Source organism: Mustela putorius, unplaced genomic scaffold, assembly GCF_011764305.1.
Source record: "Mustela putorius furo isolate JIRA1106 unplaced genomic scaffold, ASM1176430v1.1 tig00000174_pilon_pilon_pilon, whole genome shotgun sequence".
NCBI lineage: Eukaryota > Metazoa > Chordata > Mammalia > Carnivora > Mustelidae > Mustela > Mustela putorius.
The window spans coordinates 40,916,306-40,932,546 of NW_025421304.1; the positions used below are offsets into that span (position 1 = coordinate 40,916,306).

General features: G+C 62.5%; 1 protein-coding gene across 5 annotated transcripts in view; it reads left to right on the plus strand.

The window, feature by feature from the left end:
• The window catches only part of GSE1 (Gse1 coiled-coil protein), a 387,483-nt gene that overhangs the window by 63,530 nt on the left and 307,712 nt on the right, over positions 1–16,241 (plus strand). The window lies entirely within an intron of this gene.

Below are 16,241 nucleotides of genomic sequence, written 5' to 3' on the forward strand. Positions count from 1 at the left end.
CTGCCGGGAGCAGAGTTGCCAGGTAGCGTGATGACTCTAGGCCTCAGGGCTCCTTCGGGACAGAATCTCCTCCAGCTCTTCCTGGCCCTGCCCCTGGGCTCTGTCTCATTCTCTGCTGGAGGCCCCTGAGGGTCACGTGGCCTGTTCCTACAGTCCCAGTCCTGTCTGCAGTGGCAGGTGCTCCTGAGAGGCTGGTGGGTGACTGCGCCCGCGACCTGGCCCTCCGCCAGCCAGCCTTGGGGCCCCTCTGCACAGGGGATCAGCTTCCCTCTGGTGCCTGGCTCCAGACCCAGCCCACGTCAGCGGTCAGGCAGACCCTGCCTTTCTCCCTGTTTTGCTGGGCTCAGCCCGTGTCAGGGGCCGAGATCACCAATCCCTGGTCTGCCTGACTCAGAAGCCAGACAGGGCTAGCGGAGAAGTGGGGTAACCTTGAAGGAGGTCTGGTGACCTTCCTGGGGACCATGGAGATGCCCACTGGGCTTTGCTGAGGTATCTGAACTGTAGGCGGGACCTCAGCTTCCTGCAGGGCATACGAAACAGTTTCTAAACCTGAAAACCCTTTCCTCTCACCTGGAAAATTCTCCATCCAGAGGCCAGAGGGATGCAGGGGCTGCCCCGCGGCCTGGCACCCCGCTCCTTCCTCAGCCACATCAGAGGTAGCTGGTCCCCTGCCTCCTGTCTGCATTAGAGCCTTGTTCTCATTCTGCTCTGTCCTCGGGGTAACCAGGCCCTGCCGCATGCCAACCTCAGAGATAGTCTCTGTTCCCCCCTGCACCTCCCTGGCAGGCCCGGCTAGGCACGGGCCAGAAATGGCCTGACTGGGGGCCTCACCTTGTCTGGGGACACCTTCCCCTGTCTGGCGCAGAGGGGGTCACTGCTTGTTAGATAGGTGGGAACACCGCAGTCAGGTTGAGCTCCCTGCCCCTTGCTCCAGCAGTGGACACGGGGATAACCCCGCTGTGTTCCTTGTAGCTAGTGAAGGCAGAAATGCGCAGCTCCTGGGGCGGCACCCTCCGTGAGGCCACGCCCTCCCTCCAGGCCACGCCCCCTCCATGACACCTGTCTCAGGTGTTGCGTGAGGATCAGCACCCCCATGTTCACGGGAGCCCTTCTGCGTGCCAAGCTGTCCCTGAGGATGTCTGCAGGGGCTGGAGAGGGTCCCCCCCAGAGGCACGTTCACCCGGAACCTGAGAGAATGTGACCTTCCTGGGGAGGAGGGTCTTTGCAGATGTAACTCGTTAGAACGAGGTCCCGCTGGTCTGGGGTGGCGGTCAGTGCAGTGGCTGGTGTCCTTGTAAGAAGAGGGGAGTTTGGACACGGAGCGGCGCCTGAAGAGCCGCACACGGGAGGAGGCCACGTGCAGACGGGGGCAGAGACGGGAACATGTGGCCACAAGCCACGGAGGGCCGGCCCCGTCAGAAGCAGGAGGAGCTGGGGCAGGGTCCTCCCCTCGAAACCCCAAAGGGAGCGTGGCCCCCGCGCCCACCTGCACTTCAGACCTCTGTCCTCGGGCTGTGTGGGAATCCACGCTGTTGCTCTAAGCCCGTCTGGGCTGTGGAAGTTCGTCGTAAACCCTGGAAGAGTTACCACGGTCTGTTCACTCGTTGACCCCTCATCGCCGTTCCCAGAGAGGCGCTGTCCTCGGCTCCACTTAGAGATGAGGAAACGGAGCCACAGGCAGGGGGATCCCTCACCTGGGCCCCAGGAGCTGACAGGCGGCAGAGGCCAGATCGCTACCCAGGGATTCTGATTCCGGGTCCCTGACTTAACCCCGTGCCGTGTTGATCGGCGACCGCGCCCAGGACCTTGTAGATCCTCGGGGAACGTCTGTGGCCTATGACTGATCCCCGTGAAGTTGCCTCAGCCCAGCTCCTGCAGGGGCTAAGCCTGCTTTTCCTCAGTCTTCCCTCCTGTGTGGTGCAAAGCTCTGGAAACTTCCGCCCCTCCCCCCATCACGTAGGACTTATGTCCCCATGTGCTTACTAAGGAAGTCAGCTCTAGACACTGTGTGGCTTAAGGGGACAAGCCGCCGCCCCCCTTCCCGAGGCTCCTCCCCACCCCCAGCTCCGCATACAGACGCCAGGCCTGTCTGCAGAGCACCAGAGCTCTGGGGAACCCAGTTTGAGAAGCAGAGTCACTTTGAGGCTTCAGGCCAGGAAGATTTCCCTGCTGGGGCTGGGACAGGAGGAGACCAGCAGGACATGGTCTCGGAGGAGGAAGCGGAGTGTCTCTTCCAGAGGGGACTCAGGCCTTGAATACGCCGAGTGTCCAGCAGGGGCCATTGTCCCCCCACAGCCCCGCTTCCAGACGCCTATCTGCCCTGCAGGCTGCGTGGCCTCGAGCAAGTTGCTCAGCCGCTCGGACCCTCTTGGCTTGTGCGACGGGAGGTCGTGGGCCTGCCTCCCCCCCGCCTCCCAGGGGTGCTGGCGTGCCTCCTGGCAGCTCCCTGAGCGGCTTGCTTGCTGTAGCAGTTGGGGCGAGCTCCAGCTCACAGGCACCCCACCCCCGCCAGCAGGCTGCTTGCGGCCCGCTGAGGATGCTGTGACAGGGAGAGCATATGGCGGGCATATGCCCTGCAGGAACACGGCTGCCCACGGAAGAGGCAGGAGGAGTTCGAGGAGGGAGGGAGCCGAGCCCTGTCGGTCGGTGCCTGCGATGCGCTGCGCCTGCCTGGCCTTCGTGGTGCCCCCTCTGCCCTGGGTCTGCCCTGGAGGGTGAGCCTCTGCTCCCTTGGGCACTTGGGGTGCTCTGTGGGTGGGGGGCCTCCTGGGGAGATAGGGCGATGTGTCCTCTGCCCACTAGATGTCGCTCTGCTCTGCAAGATCCTGCGGAACCACAGCCTCACAAGTGCTGGAAGGGGTGGGGTCTCCCTCGGGGGGCTGGTCCCCCTGGGACACCCACACGGCCCCTTTGCAGACCTGGAGGAAGAGTGTGAGTCAGCCACACGGCAAAGGAGGGCAGGCCGGGGTGTGTCCAGGAGAGGGCCCAGCGTGTACAAAGGCCAGAAGGTGGGGCGGGGCCGGATCCCCGTGGGCTGGGTGGAGGGGGACCGCGACGGAGCTTCGGAGGCTGGAGCTGGACCTAGTCATTGTCCCCCTGCCTGGCCAAGGTTGAGCTGGGCATTACTGGCGAACTTTGCAATCCCCCCAGAAGGGGGCACTGTTCTTGTCCCGGGGGACTTGGCGCCCAGAAAGGCCGGGTCACTAGCCTGTTGTCTCACTGCCAGGAAGTGGTGGAGCCAGCACAGAGCCCTGTCACGGGGCACTGTCAGAGGTGGGGGGCAGGGGCTGGCCCTGGGTGCTGTTGAGCCCTCTGCAGCGCTCAGAACCCATCTTTTGTCCCTGTGGAGCCTTGCCTGCCATCTCCCGTGCAGCCCTCGGCCCAGGTGCCCCACAGCCTTGTCCTCTTGCCTGTCCAGGCTAGGACATGAGCAGACCCTTCGAGATGACCCCCGCCTCTTCCACAGTGCCCTGCACACAGCAGGCATCCGCCATGTGCTCTGCTATCTCTCAGGTAGCCCCTCAGCATGGCTGCACCACAGGGAGGGGCCCCCTGAACTCCCAGGAGGTTGGGCAGTGGGTGTCACAATTGAGACAGCTGATCCTAGGCCCTCCGTGTTTAAGGGACCTCTGCCACCAACCAGAAGACCTCTCCCAAGTGCCTCCCCGCCCCGCCCCCGCCTTGCTTGCTGTGAGTCCAGATCAGGCCACATGACAGGTGACAAGGCGAACTTTCTGGAACAGCAGGAAACATTTGCAGTGGGAGGCTCACAGAAGCCCAGGTCCTGTGGTCAGAAAACCCCAGGGCAGGAGGACATGGGAAGGGGGCTCTGGCTGTGGGCAGGAGCTGGTTCAGGGACTCCAACCACATCCATGGCTGCTGCTGCTTCTGTTACACACGCAACACGGAGGGGAGGGGACATCGGACCTGCTGCCCACACTACCGTGCCCCCTGGGGACGCCCGGCTGGGGGGAAGGGGCCAGGCGGGCACAGCCCCCACAGAGGCAGCAGCAGGCGGGCTAGGCTGGGGCCTGACGCCCACCCCGATCCCGGCACAGGAGCAGATGGGCAGGGAGAGGGGAGGCGGCGGCAACCGTTGGTGCTGCCAGCTTCCGGCTCCCCCGAGGCGGCGGGCGTGAGAGGCGGGGACGGGGGCGGGTGGCAGAAGCCCAGCCTGCTGCGGTGCCTCCCTTCCCACCCTGCCTCCTTGGCCCTTCCAGAGGCTTCTCCTCCAAGCCCTTTGCCTACAGCCTCACTGGGAGGCCCAAGAGTCCCGGAGGCAGCGGTTGGGCTCCGATGCCAGCCCAGCTCAGCCTTGTCCTGACTGTGTCCCTGGGACCACGAAGGACCCCCTCTTAACCCAGCTCACCTCAGTTTCCCTGTCTGTAGAATGGGGTGATGTCAGGGACGATTGAATCCTGGCTCTACCGTGTGGAACTGTGTGGCCTTTGATGGGTCCTTACCCTCTCTGTGTTCCCCGTCTGTGTCTTCTCATCTGTTAAACGGGGGGGTCCTCGTTATCTCTGGTCGTGTAGTGGGTTGAAAGGAGTCGATTCTGGTAGATGCCTGGAGCGGGAGCGGAGGCCAGGAGGCCTGGGCCGTGGGCTCCGGGACAGCACGTGCAGTTACGGTCATAGCCAACATTCCAGCGTGTTCTGTGTAGCCCGCAATGTGCCAGGTGCTCTGCACGGGTGAACTCGCCCCAGCTTACAGCGGCTAGAGGTGTGGTACCTCTGGGGTTGCGGTCTTACAGATGGGGAAACCGAGGCACGGGGCCATAGAGACGCTTGCTTGGGGCTCATGCTCTGTGAGTCTTCGCAAGGCCTTTCTCCGCTCCAGCCTGACATTCACTCCCACGGGGCTTCTATCCTGGGTCCTGGACCTCGCCGCCTCTCTTCCCTCCACCTGATGACCCCCAGCAGCCCAGACCACCCCGCCTCACCACACTCTCAGCCCTGGGGGCCCGCCCCTCGCTTGTTTACCCTCTGACCTCAGGACTGACTGGTACTGAACAGCGAATGACATTTGCCGGCCTGGTCTGCGGGGCAGGTGAGAACGTGCTGCGTCCACTCTGCAAACTCAGCCTGTGTGTTTGATCAAACCTCACACCGGAGCACATGGTCTGAGAAGGGGGTGCTCCTGTACATCCGTGCCATGATTTGTGGAAGTCTTAGATAGGAGAAAACAAATCCTATTTGGTTGAATGTTTTGAGGACTGCTTTACGAAGAAGACAAAAGAAACTAAAGTCACAAGTCTCTCTGAACATCTAGGATATTCGTTTTCGTTCCTCCAGGCCTCAGTGTACACAGCTGCGTGAGTGCGATCTCCCAGGCCCCCAGCTCAGAGATTCCGGGAGGCCAGGCTTAGCTGTGGGGAGCACAGGGTGTGGAATGTTCCTTGCTTTGCCCAGTGGCCTTGGGCAACTTGGTTGGCTTCTGGGCCTCAGTTTCTTCATCCCTACAATGGGTAGAATAACCATTGCAGAGCATCCAATCAGGGAGTGGTTGTGCAGCACCTGGGGGAGCCCAGCAGGAGCCAAGGCCTTTGACTGCCACAGAGGTGCCACCTGAGTTAGGCTCCTTCCCTGTAGGTCCATCACGGAGCCTGGAAGAGCCTGGGACACCTTCTCTGCCGTGGGATAGAGGGAGGGAAGAGGACCCGGGGCTCCCTGACACAGTTTCCTGGCATTCTGTCTGCAGCGCGGGACTCCAGGTTCTTCCAGGGGTGTCAGTCAGAGCAAGAAGTGTCCAGAAGGCCGTGGGTGCTTCCTCCCGCATCCACAGGACTGACTGATCTCAGAGGATCCTTGTCCCAGCCCTGGCCCTGGCCGCCTGCCCAAGCCTTGGTCGCAGATGGTTAGGGAGCTGCCCATGTCTTCTTTCTGCCATTTGGCCCATTTTCCCCAAGTGCCTACTACGCGCCACAGAGACGGGACGCACGGCCAGTGCAGCTCAGCCGCCGGGAGCCTGCAGCCTTGCCGCCCGTCCTGGCTAGGCTCCAGGGCTCCGAAGGCAGCAGAGAATTCCAGCAAGAGCCCTCCGCCCCCACCTGCTGTGTGAGAGGCAGGAGGCAGGCTTCCCCAGGGCCCAGCCCCACTCACTGACTGACCTGCAGGGTCGCCACACCCTCCTCCGAAAAGGACAGAGCCCGGCAGTGTGGGCGCTACTCAGCCCCCCCGCACCCCCCATGTGGCCCCTGCGCCCCAGCCCACTCCCTGGTGGGAAGCCAGCCCCACCGCTCTGCTCTGCCGGGCTCTGCCAGACTCCGCTCCTGCCAGCTGGCCTGGCCCCCCACGGTTACCATGGCAACCCTTCAGCAAGTCCGTGGGGCCTGCTGCTCCCCCTTTATCTCTCTCTGGGGCCAGAGCCACTTCTGGGAGGCCCTGGGGGCCTCCGGGCTGCAGAGAGGTTCTCAGAGGCCCCGTGGGGTCCTGGATCCAGGCCAGGCCCTGACTCCAGTGGAGGGATGGGGGTGCTCCAGATTGAGGGTTCTGCCGGGTGGCCAGGGAGAATGTGGGAAGAGGGGGACAGAGGGAAGCAGAGTAAAATAAGCCCAGGCAGGCACTGCGCCCCTGGGTCTGCACCTTCAGCGCGTCATCTAGTGCACCCAGAGCTGTTTACAAAGTGCCCGTGACCTTGTGCGCCCTGCCCTACCGCGTGCCTTTCCCACTGTGTGCCCCACCCCCGCTGCCCTCCACTCTCACCCTGTGCCTCAGCGCAGCCCTACTGTGTGCTCCACCCCCCCACTCTGTGCCGCACCCCGCCCTACTGTGCGCTCATCCCCTGCCCCCCGCCGTGTGCTCCATGCTGCACTGTGCATTTCACTCCCACGGTGCCCTCCAATCCCCTCTGCGTGCTCCCCCCCCCCCCCGCCTCCGCACTCCATCCCCCACTGCGCACCAGACGCCAGAAGACTCCTTTGTGAGGATCCTGAAGGTCTAAAAGCAGCCCCACAGGGATGTCAAAATAGAGACCCAGTCACACTGTCTCGGAAAGTTGGGGACCCCCCTGGACGCCTAGCGGGGCGAAGCAGTGAGCCAGAGCCGCACGGGGCTGTAGCCGGACCGCCGTGGGGTGGGGGGGGTTGCCGTCACTATGGAAACATCAAGGCCAGAGGTGGAGAGCCCGGGAGAAGGGAGAACAGGAGGGGGGTGTGGACGCGGGATCAGGCCAGTCCAGTGGAGCGCTTTGCGGTGGGGGGGGCACTGGAACAGCTCAGAGGCAGTGGGGCCCCAGATGCTGGTTTCCTGAAGGGAGACCCCCCAACACACGCACAGTGTGGAGCTGAGAGGAGCAGAGCGGGGGGGGGCAAAGGGAGGCGGCTCTAGTAGGGCATGGGACAGGCCACACTCCTCCCAGCACAGCTCCTGGAAGGACCCTGGGGGGAGGTCCCAGGCCTGGGAGGCAGCCCCCCTCCCCTTCTAGCAACATGGGAGTAGGGGATATGGAGGGGTCGAGGCGGGGGCTCTGGCCCCTCCCCTTCTAGCAGGTCCTCCTAGCCACCTGGCTTCACCCCCCACTCTAATCTGGGAGGTCACACCAAGGCTTTAATTCCAGTGACCTTGACGCTTGTCAGGTCAAATATTTCAATTCCTGGACTCGTCTCGCAGGGAGCGGGTTTCCACAGCAACCGATGACCCCCAGGAGCCTCCCGGGTCTACTGAAGCCCCCCCCACACACACACCACCACCATCACCAGGACGCTGCCTCTCTGCTCCTGCCTGTGCGCCCACGGTCCTAGCACTTTCCACAGCAAGTGATTCCTGCTCTGTGCCTACCCGTCCCCCGCGGACAGTGCTGTGCAGAGACCAGGAGACCAGGACTGTGTCTGAGGGGTCCCGTGCCCCTGGCACTGAGCACGTGTCGTGTGGTCCTGGGGTGGGGTGGGGTTTGCTGTAGTCCGGGGAATCCATCTGTGGCTGCAGAGATGGGGAGAAGCAGCCTGTGGCCCGGTTCTGCATTTGGGATGGATTCGCCCAGGACAACCTATGGCTCTTGTCCGCCGAGGAGCCCGGGTGCCCTAGGAGGAGGCCTGCCCTGTGACAGTTGGGTGTTCAGACAGTATTTTAAGCTACCGGCCCTCACGTCCTCCGTGTAGAGCCTGGAGTACCAAGGCCACCCCCATCATCCAGGCGCAGGCCTTCTGCCCCAGCACGGCCTGTCTGCTCGCGAGGAGGAAGCCACGATGTGCGTGACCTGATCCTCCAAGCACCCCGCCCCCGGGGGCCCGGGAGTCCTGGGGCCACCACTCACTGGGGCGTGACTCTCGGGAAGTGAGGGAAGTGCTACAGGGGGCCTCAGCCTTCCCGTCTGCAGTGGGCTGCTGCGGGGCCTCCACAAGTGAATTTATGTACTGTTTAGAATCGTGGCTGACTTTGTGGAGGGCCCAGCAGGAACCAGCAGCCCTGCGGGCGGAGAAGGAGGGGCCCAGAAAAGGCTCTCACATCTGCGCGGAGGCACAGCAGGTTCTGACCACCAGGCGGCACGTCCAGCCGGTTCCGTGGGGGGCCCCTTGGGAGAAGTAAGAACGAACCAGGGGCAAGAGATTGGCCCCATGGCAGGAAGGATATGACGGCCGGCAGGGGAGGGCTTAGCATTTATCGGGTCCCTTATCCTGAAGCTGTCCCCCTTCCGCTGTGTTCGCTGGACCCAGCAAACATCCATCCAGGTGGGCGCTAAGCAGCTTACGCCTCATCCCTTCGTGGAGTTGTGGTATCGCCGAGGTTATTGTCATCCCCGCTCTGCGCACAGGAGGCTGAGGCCCGCTCCAGGTTGGGCCACGTGCGCACGGACCAGCAGCAGCGTGGGTGAGACGCACCTGGGACTTCCTGCGTGCTCGGGATGTGCTGGTGAAGCCGAGCACCTCCAGCACGTTCCCATAGGGTGTCCCCCCAGAGCTTATGATCACCCCCACTCTACAGATGGGCAGACCGAGGCCCAGGAGCCACCCGCCCTGGGTCACATGGGTAGCGAGAGGCAGAACCCCTTCTGAACCCGGAGCCCAGGCCCTCCACCCCTGTACTGCCTCCTCCCAGATGACGCTCGGAACGCCCTGCCCTTCTAGAATAACTTCTCTCTGGAAAGTGACGATGACAAATTATTTTTTTAATGGTTTTAATTTATCCCCCTTTCCTTGGAGAGTGTCAGAGGCAATCTGCTTCTCTCTGCCTCTGCGAGCTTCTCTGTCTCTTGTTAGTGGTTCGGCTTTGAACATGCTTCCTTTTATCATGTGGTGACACACGGTGGCAGAGGGCGATTCCGGGAGAGATTGTCGGGGAGGGGCCGGGCTAGAGTTTGCTTCGCTCCTGACAGCTAATTAGCTGTGTGTCTTTGCACCGGGGGGCCTCGCGTATGGCAGGCATCATCGGCTCGGTCCCGACGCTGCACGCCAGGGCCACCCTCCTGCATGCCCCGGAGATTTTCCAGGCTCACGGTTTCCATTTCAGTAATGCCGCTGGACTTTGGGGGGCCTGGGTGTCGGCAGGGGTGGGAGGGCAGGGCCGCAGAGGCTCATGATCCCTGGGGACCGGATTGGCCAACAGTTAGCAGGGCTCCCTGGCTCAGGACCCCGAGCAGAGGGGGAGTCCAAGGCTCTGTGTGACCTCTGGTGGCTCTGCTGTCCCCAAGGCTCACATCTGCAAGTCGGTTCCAAGAGTGACACTTTTTCTGGCTCCCTGAGCCTTTGAGACCATCCCGTAGGGAAATGGGCCACAGCTGACGGAACAACCGGTTCCTTCTCACATCTATTTATTGAGCGCCTGCTGTATGCCCGGGTAGAGCAGGGCACCGAATGGCTGCTGACCTTCCAGGAGCGAAGGAGACTGGGGAGAAGGCTCACCAGCATCATGGGTGCTGGGCTGTCTGGGAGGGGCCGGCCTCGCCTCCTGACAGCCGGTTAGAGGTGATTAGTGGCCTGCAGAGAAGGGCGGGTGGGGGACCCCAGAGTTGCAGGCTGGGCAGGGGTTACGCTCTCCAGCAGCATGGCCAGGAAAGGTCTCATTGACGTCATCATCGTAATCGATCAGAGTCACGGTCGTGTTTACTTACAGGATCGAATACAAAGATCGTTGTTCCCCCTTTCATAAAAAAATTAACTACCCCCCTTTTTTTGGCCGGTTAGAGAAACAGTCTATTACTTCATATCTCTTAAGGAGCAGCCTGAGGGACCCATGGAGACCTTGCCAGACACAGATAGCTGGGCCACCCCTACAGTTCCCTTCTCCTCCCCAGTCTGCATTTCTGACAAGCTCTTGGGGCTGTGGGTGCCGCTGGCCCCGGGGACCGCAGTTTGAGAATCCCTCGTCCAGGCCAGGAATAGACTTGGCTCCTGCATTAAAGCTTGAATTTCTGCTACCTACAGGATGTGGCCAAGAGCCACTGATTGCCGCGACAGACACTTCACAGGCACCTAAGATCAGATCAAACAGTGTGAAATCACCACTTTTTCCATTTCCTATGGTCTAGCTTCATTTCTGTTGGGGCTGAACAGGCTTCTTGACCTCATAGAGCTGCTGGCCAGCAGGAAGGAGAGATAGCCAGATGCTGGTGTGTTGGAACGAAGCTCCACCCAGGGCCCCCAGGCAGCCTGGCCATCAAGGAGGGCTTCCAGGAGGAGGGGACACCTGAATGACATTCCCATAGACTATCAGTCCCTCCAGGTGGGGAAGGTGGGATGGCTGTCAGACTGGCCCAGGACAGCCGAGTGAGTCCTCATGTCTGGGAGCAGCAGGAGGCCCTGGGCTCCTCTGGGCTTTATAAACCTCCTCTCTGGGGAGTGGGGGGAGCACATAGGCAGCCTTGGCCTTGGGGGCTGGAGACCGGGGTGCTGGGGCTAAGCCATTGCATCTTGAGATCAGACATCCTGGGTCCTTACTTGGGTTGCTCTGGGATGCCCGGCTGGTGGCTTGGTCACTCTGTGCCTGTACGTTTGCCTCTGAGAAGTGGGCAGGACCCGCGTGACAGCAAGGGGAGCTGTGGTTTGAGAGGGAGCAGGATGCCTCGTGAGCTGGTCCGAGTGTTGTTGCTGGCTTGGAACGTGCAGGAAGCATTCTCTGTCTTCACCGTGGAACTGCTGGGGGGGCGGGAGCTGCCTCCCTCAGTGCAGACTGGGAGAGGTTTGAAGGGGATCGCTATCACCTTGGTACCCTCTAGCCGGCCCCGGCACCGGAAACACATGAACAAGGGCCTTTGCGTGGATGCAGGGAGTATCACCGGGGGCTGGAACCCAATTCTTGGGGTCTTCTCCTGGGTATGCCCAGCCTGTCTCCTGTCACTGGGACCCCTCCCACCCTCCTCCTTTGTCCTTGGGCGAACTCCTCATCTCAGGCATCACCTCCTCTGGGAAGTCTCCCCTGATTGCCCTCTCCATGTTGGCTTTCTGGTACCTGGTTTCACATCTGTCTCCCCCACCACTAGCCCCTCTCCATAGCTCGCCTTCCCTTGCCCCCTGCCTGGGTCACCTTCTCTCTTTACCACTTATCTCATTCCAAGGCGGTCTCATTTCTCCTCCTCCAAGAAGCCCTCCCTGAGTTCCCTAGTCTGTGGGATGCCTTTATTTCTCCGCCTTGAGGTTGCAACCAGGGCCCTGTGCCTTTCCTGGTGGCTGCCCCAGAGGGTCAAGGCCCTTGGTCCTGAAGCACAGATCCCCAGCGGCCCATGTGGGGAGTCACAGTCCACCAGGGGCCACAGACCCCACCCCTGAGGCCCTGTGCCTTCCACATGCAGGAAGCTGCCGAGGAACCTGCAGTGAAGGGACCGGCCGCCTGCTGTCCTGGGGCACACAGCGGCGATGGGGCAGACACTGGGCCACGGTCTGGCTCCCTTGCCACAGCCAGGGCAGCCCCCAAAAGGCTCCAGAAACGTTCATGTTTTCCCCAGAGAGGAGTGTTCCGATCAGGCCGTGGGGGCTCTTTGCTCTTCACAGGACGTGGCGCACCCGACTCCTACCCACCCCCTGCAGGCTCGAGGCTTGTGTGGCCCACGAGAGCATTTTTCCAATGAGCATCCCAGGGTTGGGAGGTGAGGTTCCAAGTCCATGGTCATGGGGCAGTCGTGGGTCCAGGTCGAGGGCCCCACTCAGCCTTGATGTTCTCTGGGCACCATGTTCCCTGTACTGCCCGAGCATATTTGCCACACACACACACACACACACGCCCCCCGTGAGACTGGCTTGGTGGCCCGCAGAGCCCTACACAGATGACATGGAATGATGGATTCCAGGCCTTGGCGCCAGGCTCCAGAGGGAGGAAGGGAATCATTCATGCTGTCAGGGGAAGGCCATTCCAAGGAGGCTGTGGCTCCCTGGGGAGGTGGAGGGGCACCCCACCCCACTTGGCCCAAAAGGGGCCTCCTCCTCGGGCGACAGGGCACCTTGGGGGCCGTGGTGACCCGTTTCTGCTCCAGGGCCGGGGGCTGGTTCGTGCATCTTTTCTCTCTAGGGTGCCTCCAGCCAGGACAGAGTGACTTGGATGACAGGGCAGGGATGATCTTCTCACTGCTCAGTTAGCTAACCCGAGGCCTACGGAGCAAGTTAGGAAATCTCAGGGCCCATCAGGACCCTGGCCCCTTCACTCTTGCTTCTGTTTAGCCAAACCAAGGGCTGCCGATGGCGCGTCTCCGAGCCGCCCCGGGGCTACCCTCTTAAGTGGGCGGGGATGGCCATGTCTCCCAGGAAAGGAGCCCAGCGGTGGGAGCTGAGCCTGCCCTTCCAATGCTTAGCACTGGCCCCTGCAGCAGCTCTGTATCTGTCGCAGGGGTGGGCCGGCCTGTGGTGAGAGCCTCCTGCAGGTGGACTAGTTTTTTCCCAACATGGAGGTCGTGTCTGTTGTCATGCCCACTTTACAGATGGCAACACTGAGGCCCGCGCGTCTGTGTTGCTGTCACACAGCAGGCAGGAGTTGGAGCCGGTGCCCAGCCCCCCTCCCACCCCAGGATGGGAAGGGCACGTTCGAGGGCCTGGGAGAAGGAGGGGGAGCAGCAGGGCGGCGTGCTCATGGGCTGTGTGCCGGGAGTATGCATGGCCTCGGAGGGCTGGAGGCAGAGACGGGGTTCTCGTGGACACGGATTCCATCTGGGAAAACCGCACTCGAACCTCACCTTTAGAGTCTGAGAACCTACCATGTGACCCGAAGTCGCAGAGTCCGCAGCTGGGGAGCCGAGCCTGGAACCCAGCTCGGCGTGACCGCAGGCACGCTCCCCCCACCATCCTGCGCCTTCCCACCTTACCCCCTAGCAGCCCCCCCACCGCGGTGCCCACAGACTCGGGCAGGAGGGGAGGGAGCGGGTGGCGGCTCTGCCCTCAGCCACGGGCCCGCAGGCCCTGGAGCAGCCCGCTCCTTCCTGCCGCAGAGCAGGAGCCGTGGCTCCCGCTCAGCTAATTATGTGGAAAATTGGAAGAAATTGCACGAGCCGTGGTGGGAAATGAGGTCAGGGCTGAAGGTTATCGGAGCAGCGGTGTGGCTGCCTGGCCGGCCTCCCCCGAGGCTCCCGGCCCCCTCGCCTGAGGCGGAGCGCGGCCCAGGCCCCCTCCCCACCCCAGAGCCAAGGTTCCCAGGAAATGGGGGTGCCGGAGGCAGCCCTCCTCCCCCAACCCCAGAGGATCACCCAGTCCTTGGAAATCCAGAAGCAAAGTAGACCAGCCTCCCCTCCCCTTACGCTCCCCCACCGAGTCCCCTCAGTGCTCCTCAGGGATGCCCGCCACTGTGGAGGGGGCGCTGGGGCACTGGGCCGCAGAGGGCTTGCCCTGGGTGATCAGGGACACTGCTGGGGCAGGCAGAGGGGATGGGGAGGTGCACGTGTGTGGGCAGGTGTGCGCACAGGATCAAGCCAGACTCCTCGGCCCTGTCCTCCAGGCTTGTGTCTTCTGCTCTCCTGCCCCCAGCACCCAGGTCAGCGGATGTTTACTGAGCACCCCCCACGGGCCAGGCAGAGACTTGCCTTCCTCCGCGGTGACGTTTCTTCCGCTTCTTCCGTTCGCCCGCACACATCCACGCTTTCCTGGATCCCAGAGTCATTCCCACTGTTGACCCTTAAGAACCATCTGGGAGGGGCCACCCCTCCGCTCTAGGGCACAAGAGGCCACCCCTACGCTCTAGGGCACAAGAGGCAGCCCCGTGGGCTGGTTACCCCAGGCCGGTGGAGCCAGATGCCTGGGTCCAACCCTGCTCTGCCACAGACTAGCCGGGGACCTTGGCTGAATTGCCTGTCCGAGCCTCGGTTTCTCCCTCTGTGTAATGGGGATGCTGGAGGTGCCCACCTCAAGGTTAAATGAGCAATTCATAGATGGAGCTTGCTTCGCTGCCAGGCCTGTTCAGGGTCTGGTTGTGTTGTCTGCTTTCTGTTGCTGGTGAGGAGGGGATGGTCTTTCTTTGCCGCCCCAGCCCCCGGCCCCCAAACAACCCTGCCTCCAGCTGTGGTGCTGGCCCAGCGCTGGTGGGTTGTCCACGCCGGGGCCCAGGACCAGCTGTTCTCTGGGGACGGATGAGTCATCCCTCCTCTTGTCCCTGAGCCTCTGGTGCCAGCACAGACATGGCCGGGAGGGGCATGGAAGCCATAGGTGCGGAACGTTCCACTAACTGTGCCCCAGGCCCCCCTGACGGTCAGGATGGTAATAACAAGCATCCTGGCATGACCACCATACAGAACCGCAGAGTCCTGCCCTACCCACGCGTGGGGCCGTGTTGGGGAGCAGGTGTGGGCAGGGGGGCTCACTGTTCCAGGGGGAGTCATTTCGGGAGCTTCAAACCTCTTCGAACAAAGGACAGGCTTTATAGGCATCCAGGGTCCAGGATCAGAGTGAGTCCCTGGCGCTGGCTGAGGCCCTGCTGCCATTAGGGTCTTGGGGTGCAGCTGTCGCCGGAGCCCCCCAGGTCATGGACAGTTCACCCACCCATGCAGCTTCCGCGGGGGGGGGGGGGGTCCCAGCGGTCCCAGTCTGTGTCCGTCTTGGGGGACCAGGGCGTTTCCCCTTCCAGAAGGACCGCGACTGCCCCTGTGTCCGCATTCCTGGGTGAGGACCCATGAGCCACCGCTCTTTGGGGTACGCTCTGGGCCCCCCTACTCTGACTGCACACTCAGAGCCGCCCAGACTCAGGGTCTAAGAGACAGGACCCACGTGTACCCCGGGTGGGTGAGAAGGGTCTGATGTTATTTTATTTTATGTGTTCTTTTGAGCGAGCGAGCGAGGGCGGGCGGGAGCTGGCATTGAGGGGGACATGGGGAGCGACTCGCAGACTGCGCTAGCTCGGAGTTCCGCCTGGGGCTCGAGCTCCCCACCCTGAGAGCAGGACCCGAGGTGAAACTCAGAGTCAGACGCTTAACCCGCTGTGCCACGCAGACGCCCCAACGGGAGGGATCTGATTTTAACAGCCCAGGCACAGGAGGGTCAGGAGAAGAGCGGGTGGCAGGAAGTACAACAAGAGGGAAAAGCAGACCTTGATGTCCTCTGCACCAAGGGCTTCCTGTATGGTGACCCCGGGGGTGGGGCACGAGCCCCATTTTGCGGGTTGCAAAACCGAGGGCGAGGGGGTTCCGAAACTTGCCCCAGGCCATTCACCACCTTGCTATTTAATGTGGAGGTTGAGGGCTGAACACCAATGAGCTGCCCCCACCTCCAGTTTCCTCCTGTTTGAGAGGTGGAGGCCTCCCAAGCGGCGGCGGTTCCCCGCCCCCCCCCCCCGCTCCCCGACCTTTCCCCCAGGAGCATCCCACGTCGTTCCTCCGTGTCCCGACACGGTGAGACGCTTGCCCCCAGCGGCGTCAGAGGCTGGCTGGGAGGTGGGCGTAATTGACTTGTAACATGCAGACCGTGACAGGCTGTCATCTGTGTCGGGCTCCGGGTGGGCGTGCACCTGCTGGTGTGTGTGCGTGTGTGTGCGTGCGCACCGGTGTGTGTTCTCTCGCTCATGTTTTATGGAGAGATCCGTCTTCCCTGATGAGGGAGGGCCTCACAGACTCCATACAGGTGGCAGGCGGGGCGGGGGAGCCTGGACAGAGCAAGGCATTGCTGACGCCCCAGCTCCTCCCGGCCCCTCCCCTGCTCACCTGCTCACCCCAGCCCTGAGGAAAGGCTCCCGGTGCCCCCCGAGAAGCAGCCAGAGTGCCCTGTGCTGTGCTCTCAGCAGCAGGTTTTTCCCCTGGGGTCTTAGGGCAGGAAGTGGCACTGTGGTCCGGCCGGGGACCCATGCTTCGGTCACACACACTGCGCCCCTGACCAAGCAGCGCCTGGGGCAGCGCCACCCAGA